Raw genomic sequence first — 13,917 nt, 5'->3', positions numbered from 1 at the left:
GCAAGAACAAGTGATAAGCTGCTCTGCAGGGAAGCAGGCAGGACGTCGGTGACCTAAGGCTCAGGATTTTCTGGCTGTATGTCGCTTGGCCCTCCCTGGTCCTCAGGCCAGACCCAAAAACAGCTGGGTAAGGAGTCCCTGAATTCATCATTACCTCAGCCCTATGTCCTGTGGGAATGCTGGTCCCCATCACGGGCACATTCACCACATGTGCTCTTCCCAGTCTGTGTGCTGCCCAGGTGGCACGGTATGGTCCCAGGGATGTGGGTGGAGGCCAGACAGGGTCAGATTCCAGCTGTACTGAGGATTCCCATATGATCCTAAACTAAAGACCCCTGGGCCCCAATAGCTTTCATGGTGATATGAACTAACGTAGTGGCTCCTGAAATTCAGCCAGTTGCCTAACACCCGCATCTTTCTCCCTACGTCGTTGTATTAACTGTATTTCACTTAATTTTTTGATTACCTTTCAAGCTCATCCATCAGTGACATGAGAAGCACAGCTTGGGAAACCCTGAATTATGTCAGAGGATCACCTGGCACAGCGCCTGGCTTACAGGCAGCAGTGGGTGCCCCAGCCCCTGTGCTCACTTCCCTCTCGGTGCTCTGCTCTTTCCCCCTCTTCACCTCACCTCCTCCTTAAAACTGCTCTGTGCCCAAAACGTCCTGGAAGGAGGCCTGCTTCAACTAAAGTGGACTTGGGTGGAATTATGGCAGTCTCATCCCTGACCACAGGGCCCACGAAATGCAGGTGCCCGAACTCTCTTGCCAGGGTGCAGGCATGGAATGGACCTAGGAGCATCAGGCCTCCTGGACTCTGACTGGCGACTCTGACTCTGACTGGACTCTGACTCCCTTCTTTTAGGGCCAGACCTACATCTCTATTGGACTTCTGACTCCCTGCCCTCAAGATCCTATTTCTTCCTTTCTCTTTACAGGCTTGCCATTCACATCCCAGCATCCCTGTGTCAGAAACTCCAGATGATACCCAAGGGGAGGCGGAAGGGAGAGCTTAGCTATCACAGCAGCGGCATGACGACAAGGCTGCCAGGGCACTTGGGGCTGACCAGACTTCACTTCATGGCTGAAGGAAAGGAAGCTTAGGATTTTTTTCATTTTCTTAGAGACACCCCTGAAAGAGGGGCACCTCCACTCCCCCCTTGGCTCACCTATTCTTCTTTTCCCACCTGGAAGAGAGAAAGGCTGAGAGAGCTGAGGGAGGCAAACCACCACACAGCCACCAAACCGACCCACAGTGCCACACACCGTCGCACAAACCCACTTGGTGGTGAGCAGTGCTAACTCAGAGCCCGGGTGACCTGGCCCTGCCAATGATGGAGGTAACACAGGCGCTCTGGGGCCTTAGGCAAAGCAGGCCCTGGTGCTAGCAAGGAGTAGAGGGTCAGTCAGTGACACCTCAGAAGTGGGTTTTCTTGTCTCCACTTAGATAAAATGTGAAATGTCACCTCAAACCAGATGTTCTGTATGCAACTCAATGTAGACATTCAGCAACACCAGATGTGTACTGACATTTCAGTATTCCTCCAAACAGCAAAACATGGAAGCCAACTAAGGCTTCCGTCTTGAGGCCTATGCAGATGAAGAGATTGACTTAGCCGGTTTAAAACTCCAGCTGAGCTATCTCAGGGAAAGTATGTTTTCCTAAGTGCTGTGGGCTGAGTGGCTGTGTCTCTTTCCCCCCAGATTCCAACTTTGAAACCCAATCCCTGCTGTGATGCTATTTGGGGTGGGGGCGGGGGGGAGAGGCATCAGGAGATCATTAGTTAGGTCATGAGGATGGATCCCTTACGGATGGGATTAGTGCCCCTCCCAGAAGAGGACAGAGAGTTGGGTCACCCTCTTTCTACCACACGGGAGAACAGGAAGCTGGCCATCCACAACACGGACGAAGGCCCTCACCTCACTGGAACCCAACCAGGTGGGCATGCTGATGGCAGACTTCCCGCCTCGTGTGAAAAGGAAATTTCTATTGTTTAAAAGCCTCCCAGTCTCAGGGACTTGGTTATAGCAGCCCAGACTAACTGAGGCCCTGAGTGAAGATATATCTATATGTGCACATTTCACTGGGGGTGTTGTTGGCGTACGTGAGAGACACACAAATACGATTACAAAATAGAATAAAACAATAAATCTTCATACCACTGTGATGGATTGGGCCGTCAATTTTAAAGGCAATGATGGCTAAGTAAAACGCCAATACCTCGTTGGAATTCTAGTATCAACAATGTAAAATAATTGCTACTGGAACCTCTATTACATACAAGGAGTCTAATACAGGTCGTTTGCAAATTGTATGACTGTGAAGGAAAGCATCCATAGGGGTGCTTTGGTAACTCTCACTAAAAAACCGCAGGGAGAAAAAAAAATGTATGTGTGGGTTTGTTTTTTTTAATAAGAAACTTTGAATGTGTTCTACTTGTGAATATTTTCCATAGCTGTTAGATTTAGCATAAGACCATTGCCCACGCTTTTTGTACCTTCCTCTGCCTGAGTTAAAATGCTCACTAAAAGGTAAGCATTTTGAAGGCTAATAACCACAGGATATGGAGAGAATGTGTTCTAGCAGTCCACGTGGGGGAATCAACATTTTTTTTTTCCTGTTAAATTTTTCATGGAATTCCTGCTAATAGTATGACAGGTATCTGACAGCAGAAACAGAAGATAAAATAGACACAGAAAGTTATTCGATTAGTGATTGGAAGGAAAGAGGCAAGGGCGTAGTGAGCGACTCCTGCAAATTCTCCTTGCGGAACGAATGGAAGTCTGATGAAACCAGTGGGTTTTGACCAAGTTAAGAAATCTGAGTTCTAATTTGAGAAGCATAGTGAGCATATGATGCCGATGAGACACCAAAAGGACAAACCCCTCCCTGACGGGAGGTGGGGGGGGGGGGAATTGGCAAAAGCAACACAAGTGACGGATCAGAGGTATTGAAGTGTGTGCCCAGGCGTGTGTGTGTGTTTACACACTCGGAGGAAACCCCGCTGCAGAGCAGGGTAGCGTGAACCCGGAGCAGGGCTTTGGGACCATGCCACACTCTTCCTTCTCCCCTTTCCAATAAAAGGGAGAAACTGGAAAGAGATCCATTCCCCCCCTCTGTGCCTGAGGATACGGTATTTCTGGCACAATGGAGAGAACCAGATCCGTAAGCACGAAACACAGCCCTCACTATAGAATTTATCTATATGTGGTGTGTCATAGTCTATTATGAGTTTGTGTGGGGCTGGATCGGATTAAATACCCGAATCCAAGTCGTCCTTCGGCATATGAAAATACTGGCTCGGAAAAAGATTTCTCGGTAATGAATATAATGCAGAATAATGAACAGTAGCCAAAAAAGAGAGAAGACGTAAAGCCAATCAAAGGAAGGGCAGATGTTTAAAACGTCTTTTGCTATTCAGGACTGTGATCCAACAAAAGCAATTATGTTTCTGCTTTCTCAATTTCCAAACAGGAGAGAGGCACTTTGAGGTTTTCCCATGCCCCGGTCCTGTCTGCACTTGGGGCATTGGATGGGGGGAGCGGGACGCCACGCGTAACCCCCGGCCACGGGTGACAAGCAAGGCTCAGAATTTGGGACAGTGAGGGGAGTGCGCTCCAAGCCACGGAGGTGAGGATCGCCCGAGTGGCTGTGTGTGCGTGTGGATCCGCACGTATCAAGAAGCCCAATTAAGCTCTGCTTTCCATCACACAAAAGAATCAGGAAACAAAACCATAGCTCCACGCACAAGTGGAAATGATGTCAGGTAGTCGGTCTGCAAGGCCAGGACGAGGGATGGCCTTGGCCTTTGTCGGAGGCAAGCAGAGCAACAAGATGCAGTTTCCCGGGTCCAGGCGGTACCTGGCTCCCGCCCCCCCTGCTGCTCGGGCCCCAGAAGGGCGGGTCAAACAGCAAGGCTGTGGTTTGAGCGTGCAGCTCCGAATAGGTCCATAAAATATGTATACGGCAGACGAGGTCACGCGTTAGCAACTGGCGCCTGCACGTCAGGTAGAGGTGTCCTCACTCTGTGCCACCTGATAGAAAAATACGGGTTGGGGAGAGAAGAAAGGAGAACCGTGCACAGAACCATTTTATTTTATTCCTTATATGTACAAACATGAATAATTTGACGTGATGTTTAGACAGTTTCTCCCTAACTTAAGTCTTTTAATTAAAATGAAAGGAAGGAAATATGCTTTAAATATGAATGCGAGAAGGTGTGAGTTGGCAGCCCCAGTCTACGCGCTCCTCTCTCACCGTTGTTAGAGAGCACAATAAAACCTCATCTTCCCGGGCTGCCTTTTCATAATGTTTATGGTTGTTTTAGGTAACACATAAACCATGCTGAATGTGATATTCCCCTTATTACATGTCAGGGGCACATACTCAGCCAGAGCCTGTCCTTAGTCTTGCTATTTACTTTCGTGGCCAACCCGTCAATGTATTTTCCTCGACTCACCAGGCAATATTGCAGGGCCGCCTGCGGCCGTGAAGGTAAATGCTAACTTCGCAGCCTGTGCCCAAATAGCACGGCCCGGGCTCGCCGCCGGGTGCGCGAGAGCAGTATATCCTGGACTGAAAAATGGGCTCGGATGTTGGTCCTAATAAATTACATGATTATTAAAATGCTGAGCAGCTCCGGCCCATATGATTTTATTCTGCCTTTTGCTGGCTCCCCACTCGCCTGCTCTGCTTTGCCTCTGTTTTCTGTGTGCTTTACTTGTAAAATGCTAAACAAGTTTTGATATTTACCTGTTTATGATTAAATTGCAAAATGATCTGCTTAGTTCTGTTCTAAATTAAGGTCTGCATTAAATGTCATAGCATTTATCTTTCATAAAATGAGACAGCAAGGACACTAATTTCCGAGGTATTCAATCACTGCCCTGTGCCACTTGAGAGACAGCCCAGAAGCGAGCCTGCCCACAGTTCACAGCTCACTGACAGCCCTGAGATGGAATCATAAAAGTCAATTAATCATTAAAAGCTGTTACAAGCACATATCGAACCAGTCTGGCACAAAATGTTAATCAGTCCAATATCAATATAATAAATTCCTGCAAATTGGAGCGATCGATACGTTTAGGGCCTAATGAATCAATTTGAGGGCACCGGGCCACTCCTTGGGGTCCCCATGACATGGCAGCCAGGCGAGTGCTCCATCTCTAGGCGCGGTGCCAGCAGAGGTCACCTATCCTAACAGGCTGTTCACTTCAGCTGCAGTTACCACGGTGACAGCATGTCACCGGTGCCCTAGTGTCCTTCTAGGTAAGGTGGAAACCAATGCATCACTACCCTTGATGGATTTGTCAATAATACTTAGCAGGGGAGGGGGACTGCTCACATAACCCTCGCAGGTCTACAGTCCCTGAGCAGTTTGGTGTGATTTAATTGTCTGAAGAGGTGTGTGCTTCTGCATATATGTAGGAACTAAGCAGTGGTCACAGGAAGGGGGAATCGGCGGTCCGGCCGACTGCGTTCGGAAGCCTTGGGAAAACAGCACAAGAGAATAACAGGTAGCCGGAGCCATGGCCAGGTTGGTGTTACATTAACCAAGCCGCTGTGTAAGTAAGAAATAACCTGGAGCCTCTCAGATTAAGAATTTATTAGCTACAAAATTTTAATACATTACTCATGAGTGGAAATGGAGTTGCGTATTAATCCCCCCAAGGCTTAGACTCAGCAGCAGCATTTCTAGACACCTGCTTACAGACTGTAGATGTTCGCCAAGAAAAGTCCGTCAGGATAAATTTGGGGTAGCGAGAATGATCGGTGGGGGTCTCTTTCTCTCTCTCTCTCTCTCTCTCTCTCTCTCTCTCTCTCTCTCCCTCTGCCTTTCCCCACACTCTCTCCTCAGCACCAATTACCTGCAACCTCCCCCTTGCCCAAACAGAACCTTGACTCCAAAAGCTTGAAGTAGACAGGACGCACAGAAATGGGATTTTTAAACCAGCCTCTTCATCATCTGTTTTTAAAAACCAGAGTTTTCATGTTTCAAAGCATTTTATCTTTTGCTATGCCTATTAAAACTGACCAGTGAATGGAGCCAAGAGCAGTTTCAGCATTGCAGAGTGAAATGAAACCTCTTTAGAAATAAAAGAAATCTCGGCTACCGAGACTCTGGGGAATCACCGTGTTCCAGAACCTTCACTGTCATTTAACATAAAACATAAAGGTTAACGCTGAATAAAATAATATCCTGGCTGATTATTTTAATCATCTCAAAGAACAACTTTTTTTTCCCCTGGATTGCTATTATATAAGGCACGGACTATACCTGCTTCTAAAGTGTTTCTATACTTTTCTGCTGCACCAATAGGGTACCTCCATTCTGGTTCGTCCCCAGCAGTTACTGGGTATGTCTTCCTTGCAGTCATTTATTCCCTTATGGAAAAATGGACGCTGTGCCAATCCAAAGAAATATTCATTTCTCCAAGCTAGTTATTTTAAAAGATTTTTTCCTTACCTGAATAAAAAGGAGGGGGAAAATCAGTTTTTTACAATGGTGGCCTGAATTATAGGAAACATCAAAATAAATTACAAATTCTACGCTAAAGAAATAACTATTCAACACATTGAGACAGGGTGATGTTAAGGGTGTGCAGACAAAGGTAATGCAGTGCCTCCGCTTAATTGCCCTGACACCGTGCTTAGTTCCTCCAGCTACACTCTGAGAGCTAAAAATCTCTCATTGTTATTAATTGTATTCCTTTTAGAATGTAATGTCATATCGCTGCAGGCTGAGCTAATGAAACATACCCATATTACCAAAATAGGCATATTTCTTTTTGTTCAATGCATTCTATCAAAACTGTCTACGAAAGACATTGTGTTAAAGATCCTTTCATGGAGTAATATAAAGAATATCTCAACTACCTCAACATTTCTATTACACGATTACTAAAATGCCCAGGAGGACTAAACAATATAGTGTGAATTCAGTTATCCTATAAGACTTTGGAAATATTGCTAATTCCTGCCTCTGATTTATGTTAATATTAATGCTAGATTACATGCTATGGCTTCTGAACAGCCACTGCATACCAATTCACACAAAGGCAGGGCGCTCCCATGCACCAGAGCTATATGCCTCTATTATAATGAGAATCTGAATTATTTATCTCTATTTATCCTACAGGAGTTCGCTCGACCCCAGTCCCATTTTCTCTTCCTACTGCACATCAATGCGTGTAAACATGACTTCATAGCGGCTGCACTCTTCATATGTCCTGTCCTTTTTCAGCCATAAGGCACAGCGATAGGCAGTAGACAAAAATGTTACACCACTAAGAGAATTCATTTAAGCATTTATTTGAGGTAAGCCCTCCTAATTAAGTCAACTTTAACACAGACACGCAAATGGCAGCATGCATGCATATGTGTCTGGCGCCTAAACCACATCTGGTGAGCCCAAAGGAAGTCAGGCAGCAGCAGGCCAAGGAGACAGTTAATAAATGCAGTCTCTCCCTTCCATAACCTCTCTGTTAGGAAAACGGTTGTCTGCTGGGGACTCGGCGGGTTCTTTTCCATTCTTTGGCTTGCGCCTACATCAGCTTTGAAAGATGCTCTGGTGATTCTGATTTGGCAGCGACACTCAGGTTGACCTAGTGAATGGTAGAACCAGTATTTCTCATTCCCTCTTGCTCAAGGACTATGGGGAAAGGCTGAGGAGGGTTGGAATGATTGAAAGTTTTAGGAAGGATTGGCCCCATAGCTATGGAATGGTGTATTAGTCACGGTTCTCCAGAGAAACAGACCCAGTGGAAGATAGATAGATAAATAGATGTCATAAGGAATTGACTCATGCAACATGGAGGCTGAGAAGTCCCACGATCTGCCATCTGCAAACTGGAGACCCAGGAAAGCCAATGACGTCACTCCAGTCTGAGTCTGAAGGCCAAACAACTAGGGAAGCCAATGGTGTGTGTCCCAGTCTGAGGGCAGAAAACTGATGTCCTAGCTCAAGCTCTCAGGCAGAGAGAGAACATGAATTCTCCCTCCACCTTTTGGTTCCCTTCATGCCCTCTCTGGATTGGATGTCGCCCACCCACACTGGGGAAGGCCATCTGCTTTACCCAGTTCACTAATTCAAAAGCTAATCACATCCAGAAACAACCTCACAGACACATCCAGGAATTATGTCTTACCAGCTCTCTGGTCATCCGATGGCCCAGTCAAATTGACACATAAAATTAACCAGCACAAATATCCTTAGCTTTCTAGAGGCCAGAAGATTCCAGAGGGCCTGCTATGTGAAATGTAATGTGATGGAACACTGTGGCCGGAAAGCATTCACAGAACTTTACAAAGCTGGTATTTCCATCAGAAGAGTGAGTTGTCAGCAGTTGGAATTCTCAGGGTTTTAGGTAGCCTGAAGAGGTACATTAAAGAAATACCCCTTATTCTGCTGCTGTTGAGGGGCTGTTGGAGTGTCAGTTATTTAGGGCTAATTATAGTAGGCTAAACAATTATCCAAACTTATTACTGTTCAAACCATATAGTCTATCGGATGCCTCTGACAGGCCCAATGTAAGGTGTCAAAACTGAAATAAACAATGGGGCTCCTGGGTGGATCAGACCATAAAGTGTCTGCCTTTGGTTCAAGTCATGATCCCAGGGTCATGGGCTCCCTGCTCAGTGGGGAGCCTGCTCCTCTCTCTCCTCCTGCTGCTCCCCATGCTTGTACTCTCTTTCTCTCTGTCAAATAAATAAATAATCCTTAAAAAAAAGTAATAGATAAACAAAAAAATTCTAGAACATGAGATTGTATTTATATATACATACACACACACACACACACACACACACACACACACATATATATACACATGTTGATATAAACTGACCAAAAATTCAAATGGTAAAATATTAATGAGCACATAAGACAATGGCAATCCAGTAGAATTAATCCAGTTAATAACTGATGATTTATGAAAAGTGAGTCTAGGGCAGCCTGAGTGGCTCAGCGGTTTAGTGCCGCCTTCAGCCCAGGGCCTGATCCTAGAGACACGGGATCGAGTCCCACGTCGGGCTCCCTGCATGGAGCCTGCTTCTCCCTCTGCCTGTGTCTCTGCCTCTCTCTCTCTCTCTCTCTCTCTCTCTCTCTCGTGTGTCTCTCATGAATAAATAAATAAAATTAAAAAATAAAAAGAAAAGTGAGTCTAAAACAAGAATACTAAAATATGAAGATAGGGAACTGGGGCTTAGAATCATGTGAGACACAATAATTTATTATTATTTTATATTATTCCTTCTCCAAGTCATAGTACAATATATAACACACTACACACACTTCCTTAGTATATCGTGTAGAAGTGCAAACTCAGATATGGATTGAGATTGGCTATTGGTTCCTAACTTTGATGCATTCCACAGAGAGGCATGGAGGGATCGAGGAGCCAGCTCAATGAGTAATGGCAAGGCATGAAATTTGGGGAGGAGAGAGGCAGAGTCTGAGTCTCTGTGTCCACTGAGGTCCTCAGGCTCATCCTCTCCAGTTGGGCGCATAAAACAGGTGCTAACTAACTGGGAGATTCCAGGAATGGAGCCATTATTCCAGAAATCCCAGCCAGCCCCAAGCCCTCAAATCAACCCCACGGATATTTAAGCAATATATCCAGACAAGCACCATCACAGCCACAAGGCCCAGCTGGGACCAAGATGGGTTTGGAACAAGCAGCTGGACACCTGGAACTCTTAGCTGGCTGGCAGCTCATGCCCATCCTGGTCTATTAATCCCCCAATAACATGACCTTTCATTTTACACAATTGAATTTTTGGATTCCATTCATGGCATTATGGCAGGCTTTTCCTGTACATTATCTTTCTCTGAAAATCTCTTCCTATAAAAAAAAAATGTGGCTTGTAAAATAGACCATCCAAGTATGTATAAAGTGAAACTCCCTTTATTCCCTTTATTCTCACCCTCCAGAGTTAACCACTGTTACTATTGGATGTATGTTACTTCCGACTTTTTTTTTTTTAATGCAGGTTAAGTTTTGTTTCAACAAAGCTCAGTATGCCCTAATATTAGACAATCATAGGTGTATCCATTTCCTAGGGCTGCTGTAACAAATTATGAAACCAGATGGCTTACAATAGTAGAATTTTTTTTCTCTTGAGTTCTAGAGGCCAGAAGTTTGCAATCAAGATGTCAGCGGGGCCACATGCCCTCTGAGGTTCCAGAGAAGAAATGGTTCCATGTCTTGTGCTAGCTCCTTCTGGAGGCTGCCAGCAATTCTTGGCATTCCTTGGTATGTAGTTTTTTCACTACATTTCTGCCTCTGCTTTTGCATGGCTGTCTTTCCTTGTGGACAACTGTGCCTATATTTTCCTCTTCTTGTAGGGACACCACCAGTCACTGAATTAGGGCCAACCCTCATCCAGGATGACCTCACCTCGACTTGATCTGCAAAGACCCTGTTTCCAAATATGGTCACAATCACAGATTCCTAGGGTTAGAGCTTGAACATAATTTTGGAGGGACACAATTCAGCTCACAACAATGTGGGAATTCTTGGCTGGAGCTATCCTTTGGAAGTCGCAAGCAATAGATAGGATTTAAACCCACAGCATTAAATGAGTTCAATTATATTTTAAATTTTAACTTTGGTTGCCTTCTTACTTCTTTGACATGCAAACAACTTTTTAGGTTTATGTAGTTTGAATTTACAAACATTCCTTTCAAATATTGTAGCATACATAGAAAGATCTTCCTCACTCTAAGATTGCAAATTCACCACTTCCCCTTTAGCGCTTTGGTTCATTCGAATTTATTTTTGTCAAAAGTAGAACAGAGATACCACTTTATGTTTTCAAAGGCCCAGTTAACTGGCCTACCAAAAGTTATTTAATAATCCAAATTTTCTGCACGGTTGTGCCATGTTTATGATATAGAAAATATGCAGGTATATTTGGGTCAATTTCTTTTTTCTTCTTTAAGATTTTATTTATTTATTCATGAGAGACACAGAGAGAGAGGTAGAGACATAGGCAGAGGGAGAAGCAGGCTCCCAGTGGGGAGCCCAAGGTGGGCAGGCATTGGACTTGATCCCCAGACCCGAGATCAGGCCCTGAGCCTGAAGGCAGCACTCAACCGCTGAGCCACCCAGACATCCCATTTGGGTCAATTTCTTGACTAGACATTAGATCCTTTCATGTGCTTGTCTATTTCTCTACCTACAGGATCTCTCTGTTTTCATCACTGTGGCTTTGTTCACATTTTCATAGCTGGTAGAGACCCTTTCCTATCACTGCCCTTAATACCCACCCCCAAATATAGTGGCTATTCCCCCAAAAACGGTTTTTCCTTCTGATGATCTTTGGTATCATTTTGTCATAGTAAAAAAACAAAACAAAACAAAACAAAAAACAAAAACTTTCATTGAGGTTGCACTGATGTCCTCTGTGAGAACAAAGTTGTTTCTCCATTATGCAAATCCTTTTTCCCTTTTTTCCGTAATCCCTCAGCAGATTTTTTATAGTTTTCTTCACATAGGTTTTGGACATTTCTCGTGTAATTTATTTTTAGACATTTCATGTTTTGTTTGTTTTCTGTTGTGAATGGGATCTTTGAATTACACCCTGATTTCTCCTCCTACTCATTCTCCACATCAATCTGTTCGCAAGTACTGGCAATTCGTTCTGCATCCGAAATATATGGCAAAGCTACACGTGTGTCCCTGTTGCCACCCCACCGCCATCTCTTCTCATCTGGGTGGGAGGTGATCCTCTTTCTACCCATACTCTCTGCCATCCATTCTCTACCTACCAGCCAGAGCTGACTTCTCAAGGGGACTCTGAATGACATCACCGCTATTCCCCCTGAAAGCCCGTCCTTCAATGATGTCCTGTTGTCATTAAATAAGCCCCTTGTCCTGAAGCTGTCCGGCATGCTCCTACTCACCATGCTGGATCTGGACTGTCCCTCAAACACAGGGAGCTCTTTGCTTACAGCTCCTTCCTCTCTCCACCTCGTGGTTTTCTTCCCTAGCTCTTTGCATGATCAACTTCTTCTCAGCCTTCATGTGTCAGCTCACATTCCACCTCATAGGGGACACCTTCCCCCCTCCCTGTCCCTAATTCCTTTGTCCCATCTGATCATTTTTCTGGATTCCTTCATAGCACTTACCGCTGTCTAAGAAGTCTGATTTGGCTCTTTACGTCTTTGCTTGTTTTTGTATCGTTTATCTCCTCTAATGACAAGGCAGGTATTGGAAAACAAGGACTCTGTTTTGTCATAGCTGGGTCCCATATGCACAAAGGGAGCCCCTCAGAAAAAATGTTGAATAAATGTCTCCCCTTTTTTCCTTCTGTCTTCTGTTTGGTTAAAAGCTATTAATTTTGGGGATCCCTGGGTGGCTCAGAAGTTTAGCACCTGCCTTCAGCCCAGGGCATGATCCTGGAGTCCTGGGGTCGAGTCCCATATCAGGCTCCCTGCATGGAGCCTGCTTCTCCCTCTGCCTGTGTCTGCCTCTCTCTCTCTCTCTCTCTCTCTCTCTCGCTCTGTATGTGTGTGTGTCTCTCATGAATAAATAAAATATTTTTAAAAAGCTATTAAATTTTTCAGTAAGTGACCACCTATATGTTTTGCTTTTATTTTTTTATATAAATTTTATGTATTTATTTGAGAGAAAGAGAGCACGAGCAGGGGGAGGGGCAGAGATAAGCATAATCAGGGCTCTATCCCTAGAGCCTAGGATGATGACCTGAGCTGAAGGCAGATGCTTAACCAACTGAGCCACCCAGGTACTTCTTTTTTTGCTCTTAAATAAGATTTTTTTTTTTTTTTTTAAAGTAGGCTCCAGGGCAGCCTGGGTGGCTCGGCGGTTTGGCGCCGCCTTCAGCCCAGGGCCTGATCCTGGAAACCTGGGATCGAGTCCCACTTCGGGCTCCCTGCATGGACCCTGCTTCTCTCTCTGCCTGTGTCTCTGCCTCTCTCTCTCTCTGCTTCTCGAGAATGAATAAAAAAATAAAATCTTAAAAAAAAAAATAAAAGTAGGCTCCATGACCAACCCAAAGCCCAATGTGGGGCTTAAACTCATGACCCTGAGATCAAGACCTGAACTAAGGGTACCTGTGTGGCTCAGTGGTTGAGCGGCTGTCTTTGGCTCAGGTCGTGATCCTGGGGTCCTGGGATCGAGTCCCACATCGGGCTCCCCACAGGGAGCCTGCTTCTCCCTCTACCTGTGTCTCTGCCTCTCATGAATAAATAAAATCCTTTTTTTAAAAAAAAGGCCTGAACTGAGCTGAGATCAAGAGTCAAATGCTCGGAACCCCTGGGTGGCTCAGTGGTTGAGCTTTTGCCTTTGGCTCAGGTCGTGATCCCAGGGCCAGGGGATCAAGTCCCGCATAAGGTTCCCTGCAAAGAGCCTGCTTCTCCCTCTGTCTTTGTCTCTGCCTCTCTCTCTGTGTCTCTCATGAATAAATAAATAAAATCTTTTTGAAAAAGAGTCAAATGCTCAACCTCCTTAGGTACCCATGTGCCCCAACTTTTAAATATTTTATTTAATTCCCATGGAGTTTCCAAGGTATACAATTATATCATATCATCTGCAAATAATAAAAATGTTGCCTCCTCTCTACATGCATTATTTACACCTCTTATTCTGTGATTTCAGTTCCTTCAACTAGTACTTCTGCAATAATTTTAAGTGACATTGGTGATAATGGAGACCCTTGACCTGCTATTGACTTGAACAGAAACACTTCTCTTTTAGGGTTTTACCACACAGCACTGTAACACTAACATCAAAATGAATGTGTACGGTTTATCATGTTTAGGAAGTATGAATCTAGACCCGTTACAGGAAGGGTTTTTTAAAAATCAGGATCAGATGTTACTTCTAAAACACATTTTAGCATTTATTCAGCTTAATATATGATTGGTGATTAATTTATTTAAGTGGTGATTTATA

The 13,917-nt window shown here is 44.7% G+C and overlaps 1 long non-coding RNA gene across 1 annotated transcript; it reads left to right on the top strand.

Moving 5' to 3' along the window:
- The first annotated feature begins 10,129 nt into the window (after positions 1-10,129).
- On the top strand, positions 10,130-10,594 carry LOC140596024 (uncharacterized). Its single transcript, XR_011998059.1, has 2 exons — positions 10,130-10,254; positions 10,347-10,594. It is a non-coding gene; the product is annotated as an uncharacterized lncRNA (long non-coding RNA).
- The last annotated feature ends 3,323 nt before the right edge of the window (positions 10,595-13,917 follow it).

The sequence above is a fragment of the Vulpes vulpes genome, chromosome 16 (assembly GCF_048418805.1).
Source record: "Vulpes vulpes isolate BD-2025 chromosome 16, VulVul3, whole genome shotgun sequence".
Lineage (NCBI taxonomy): Eukaryota > Metazoa > Chordata > Mammalia > Carnivora > Canidae > Vulpes > Vulpes vulpes.
The sequence above is the reverse complement of the archived record's forward strand: the minus strand, read 5'-3'. Positions and strand labels throughout refer to the sequence as shown.